Here is a 5394-nt window from a genome sequence, read left to right on the forward strand (position 1 = left end):
CAGCCTTGAGGCAGACCCACAGACCACATCCCTGAATCTTGCAGCAGTAAGTCACAGCAGAGGAAACGCTGTGGAAAATGTTCACTGACTCGTGCTGCAAAGGAGGAAGCTGTGCCGCAGCGCTGCGAGCCTCCCGAGCCTTACTCCATCTGGGCTGAGTGGCTGCAGCTGCTCCCCGCTCTCCCGACTCCCCTCTCCTGTTGCAGCTCTTAGAAGCAATGCACGGTGCAGTGTGTGTCTGAGGCACCTTATGGGATCGGGGGAGAAAGTTGTTTACACTTCCCACCCTTCCTTTTGACAGGGGATTTGGCTACAGGGCAGCAGGGACCTTGCTGGTGTCCTCTGCTGAGGGAATGTGTGTGGTGCTGTGCTCTTGGGACCATCTGTTCGCAGCTGTGCTGAGAACTTGCCTCTTCAGTGCCCTCAAGGCAGGGGAGAAGCAAAGAGAGCCATTGCTGGTTCCCTGCTGGCATGGTGTATTTCACAAACAAAAGGTGAGGAAGAGCTGGCAGCAGCCCTGGAGGACAGCACACAGGGGGTGTGGATTTGGGAGGGAAACCTACTGAAAAGTTCAGTCAAGAGTCATGCCCGCACCTGACGCAGCCTGTGAAGCATTGCTAGGTAGTGGCTTCACATTGTCTCTGTGAATACAAATCTCAAAACATTGCAAACACATGTAAATACAAATCTCAAAACATTGCAGACTAAAGTGAGTGAAACCTTCCCTCTGAATCGGGAAGGTGGCACCCTTTCTGCTGAGAGGGAGGATAAGCCCTGGAGAAGACAAGTTATTCCCTCAAAGTCACCCCTGAAATACATATCTGAGGGATGCAATGAGACACCAGAGGTCTTGCCTGCCAAGCCCCTCCCTGGTCAGGCTACATTCAGCCCGATGGTATTTTCAGAGAGCTTGATGAGCTGTCTTCTGCCTAGTCCACACCTCTGCCCCATGACAGGCCCCCTTCCCAGCTCCTTTCCTTCCCAACCTTCTGGATGTGGTTACAGAGTAATGGCAGGGGATGAGGAAGGATGTCAGGTGCATCTCTTCCAAGGTCCAAAGCTGCAGCAGGGCCTCTCTCTTTCCTCATTGTCAATCTGCCTGAAAATATGTGTGGCAGAACGAGCAGTCCTTGATCTAAAATCTGCCATCCTTTGAAGAACCCGTGCTTCAGCGAAGCAGCCAGCAGTTGCTGCCTGAAGAAGGCTGAAAAGCCACTCTGCAAAGCTCTGCAGTTTCATTTCTCTCCCCCTTGAAGCACCAGAGCTGTACACTAATCAAGATATTTCTGCTACAAGCTTGGGAGGAAAGAAAGAGAGATTGTTAGTGTTAATGCTATTTTTAAATACTTTGCAGACTCTTGAATAGGATGATGATGGGGGCCGGGTAAGGACCCAGACAGAGACAGATTGATGTGTGGTAAACACATCTGCTATTCTGAGATTGGGAGGCAGCTCTTTCGGCAGCACCACTCCAAAGGTGCCGCAAAGAGCTGCTGTGAGGGCTCTGCTCACGGCCTCTGGCAGGGCTTTGCCTTGGTGCTTCCAGTGCTCTCTGCTCCTTCCTTGGCCGCCTGCAGGGCAGTGTCACTGCAGAGGGGCTTAGAGCCTGCAACCCCCCAGGAGTCAGCTTCCAGTCACACGGCATGTGTAAGGGGGGCTGCATGCAGGCCAGAGCCCTCACGCACCTTCTGTGTGGGGGGAGCAATTGCCTGCTTCTGCATGTACCTTGCACCCTAGGGATGGGGTCTGTCCATGAAAGGCTGGAGAGAGCCTGAGTGACTGTCTTCCCTCAGATCCTCCTGCCCACCAGTTAAAAGTGCGGATCTAAAGAAATTCAGGCTTTGGTCTCATCCCTGCAGGAGAGAATGTTCCCATGTGATAGGGAGAGAACAGGATGGGAGCAGGGAGGTGAGAAGGAGGGTTGTACTGGTGGAGAAGTTTAAAGAAACCCTGAACCATTGAGCTGTTTGGACAGGGGCTCCATGTGTATCCCAAAGATGGCACTTCAGCATTCTGCCTCTCTGGAAAAGTTTTGCAAAGGGAAGATATAATTTACCTTTTGATGGATTTATGACCTGTTCTTTAGTGTCAAGCAGAGAGCTTTATCCTGAGGGCTGATCTCTATAGAATGGCTTAAAAAAGGAAGATGCTCTCTGTTAACCTGTCAGCTTTAAGAATTATTTCTGTGCCATTCTGTCAGTCCCATCTCCATTAAGTTCCATAAGGCTTTTCCTTAAAGGTAAGTAACTGCTTTTGTAAGAAACTAAATCTTAAGTGAGCTATCTGTTGAAAGCATGGATGGAGCATGGATGGATCCTCCATCCCATTACAGTGAATCGATGCACAAGTAGTTTTGAAAGCACTGTCATAGAGACCCTGACCTCGACAAGGAGATGTTGCCAGTCAACACACCCCGACCACAGCAGATCTCTCTGCGCTGCCATTCCTAACAGCCAGTATTAATCTTGCATCCAGAAGGATGCGAATGGCCCTGCTTTCCATAACCGCTCTGCTGACAGTGATGTCAAATCCTTTTTCCAAAAGCCGGTCGTGACACGTCCTTTGTCTGCTCCTTCTGGGAGGCGGAGGGAGGCCGGGGGTGGAGAACAGAGGCCAGTTGTCACCCAGCTCCTCGGCTATATGAGAAAGTGGCTTCTGTTTCCGAGCTTCTCTCTGCTCCGCATCTTTCATCGACATCGAATTGAACAAGACTTTCTTTTGTCCGAGGGGAATGAATGGTCCGCGCGAGGGTCAAATAGCACCGCCTGCCCAGGCTGGGACCTGCCTCACACAGTATGGGCTTGTCCTGGGGACGCACAATCGCTGTCAGTTGTGTGTGCCCCCGAGGCTGGCCTTCCCTCCTGGCACTGGACACAGGGGGGCAGAGTCCATGCATCCATCCAGCCACAGAAGGAGGCGAATGTCAGGGCAGTACTGCCCTCTGAAGCGTCCAGTGCTGCATCCCTGCAACATCTAGTGGCTGGGGAGGGCTTTTCTGCACTTGGTGTCTCCCACTTGCTGGGTTGGTGCTTGAATGCAAGTCTGAGCATGCCAGCAGTTCTATGTAGTCACAGCTGTGAAGTCCTGTATGAAAGACCTACATGTGGAGGTCAGATAGGAAATTTCTCTTGATGTGGTGATGTTCTGATCTGGGTAACAGCTCTAGTTGCGATTTTTGGTCTTTAAATGAGAGGCAGCCACAAATCCCTATGGATTCTCCGAGTGAGCCATGTGCCTCCTCCAACACAAACGTGCAGAGTCATCTCATAAATGCGACAGAAGCTTTTGATCATTGTCTGCTAGAACAGAATCTGCTTCCTGCTGTACGTTACGCTTCACAGAAAGATGCATGCTGGTCTGTGCTGGTGAACTTAGATGTTTGTTCATCTGGCCTTCTGGCACATATGGGGCCCTCTGACTACGTCAGCTATTGATGCCAGCCCTCCTGAGGCTGGGTAGCCAAGTCTGGGCAGAGCCTTCTCTCTTAGGAGGGCTGTGTCTGTTGATGAGAAAGCAGAATTTGTCAAGGCAGAGAAGTACATGGTGTCCAGTTTTTAGAGGAATGGGCAATGTCTTTTCCTCTAAGCTGGCAAGCCCTCCCTCAACAAGAACAGCCTCTGCTACTCTAGTGTAGTCCTGCTTAGGTTTCTGCTTGGAAGATAGCTTGGACATTACAGATGCAATGGATTTAACATTCTTTACTTTCTGGACATCTCCTGAGCACTGTTCAGGCCAAAGTGATTACAGCTGTGCTGAATGGAACGGCAAAAAAAGACCAAGCTTGAGCCGAATGCCAAGCCAGGCTGTTTCTGTGTCAATCAGCAATGAAGAAGTCTGTGTCCATGGGCAAAAACAGGACAAGAGGCTGCAAATGTGTCTGTGGAAGAACTAAGGACTTGTGGTGATTGCTGTATTGTGCCACACCAGTAAATAGAAAGGCCACTGTGCTGGGCTCTTTGTTAAATGCATCTCAACCTCTAAGCTGTCAGTTTTGAGTGCTTGTAATGCTTGGCCAGTAATCATTTTTGCAACATGAAACTCTATTTCAGTCCTGACATGGAGTATTGCAAAGTGTGCTAGACCAATGTGACATGACAATGACATTAAGAAGGCTCAGAAAGCTTTTAGACCTCTGGACAATGGATTATACTTCTGCTGATGGGCTGTCTTTAAGAACAAGAGGCAGTGCTACCCAACCTGAGACAGGTGGAAAGACTCTATGAGCAAAGAAATGGGATGAGCTCATGAGCAGTGATATGGAAGTCCCTTCCTCTCCATCCTCCTCCATCTGTTGACCTCATCTCAGCACTGCAGAGGACATTCTGCGTGGGAGATTCGAACGTTAATTCAGACTTTGGGCTTGCTTGGCTCTCAGCACCTCGCCCACACAAATCCTGCCAATAGTCATTATTGTGATGTCTTCAGAGCTGCTTCCAGTGAGAAATATTGGGAGAAAAGTGATGGGTGGATGTACTGTAATGTGTTGACACCGCATGCACCTTGTACCCCACTCTTTATTTCAGTCTCATTTGTGATGAAAGGCCTCCTTGCTCTTTGCTTTTCATCTCAGAAGCAGCAAAGGATCAGGTCAGGGATGTAAACTGAACACAAATGTGCACATGCTCCATGTATGTGTGCATGCATGTCTGTTTGTACCTGTACTGCACAAGGAATAGGGTCAATGATATCTCCTTGAGTAAGTCACAGGTCGCCTGTCACCTGTCACCTGGCTTTGAAGGTCTAATTTTGTCAGATGAGACTGATTTTGTCAATAGGGCATCTATATGAAACACTGTCCTAAGAAGAGCTAATACTCTCAAAGAGAAAAAGACTACATATGTACTTTTGTATCCTTTAAGACTTGAATATTCTGGGAAGTTGAGTCGTGTGGCAATAGAATAGCAGTTATTGCTCTAGCTATGTTATTTTAACTCCCTCATGTGCATAATCTGTTCTGGAATAAGAGTAATTACTCCAAAGTAAGAAAATGCTTTTATTCTAGAACAGCATTTCCCTGAGGGTGAATTATACTGAGAGCAGAGTGTGAACTAGTTCTTCCTGCCTTACCAGACTTTAGGATGCAAAAATTGTTTTCTGATCTGCACCAGAATAAAAATCAGATTATTTTGAGATTTTTATCAGTGAAAATAAATCAGTGAGATAGGAAGAGCTCCTTAGCAGCCTACTGATCAGTATCTGCTGTGGGTGGACGATCCACAGTTTGAGGTCCCTCGACTCTCTGATTCATGGATGGACATTTACTTGGAAATCCTGCTTAGAGACAAATGTCCTGAAAACACTTCGCTGTAATAAGTGTGTGTTCTGACTCTTATTGTATGTTTTTTTTTAATTTGAAGTGTCCTTGTCCTTGAGAAAAGTTTCATCTTTGATAAA

The sequence above is a fragment of the Fringilla coelebs genome (assembly GCF_963513975.1).
Source record: "Fringilla coelebs genome assembly, chromosome: 2".
NCBI classification, from domain to species: Eukaryota; Metazoa; Chordata; class Aves; order Passeriformes; family Fringillidae; genus Fringilla; species Fringilla coelebs.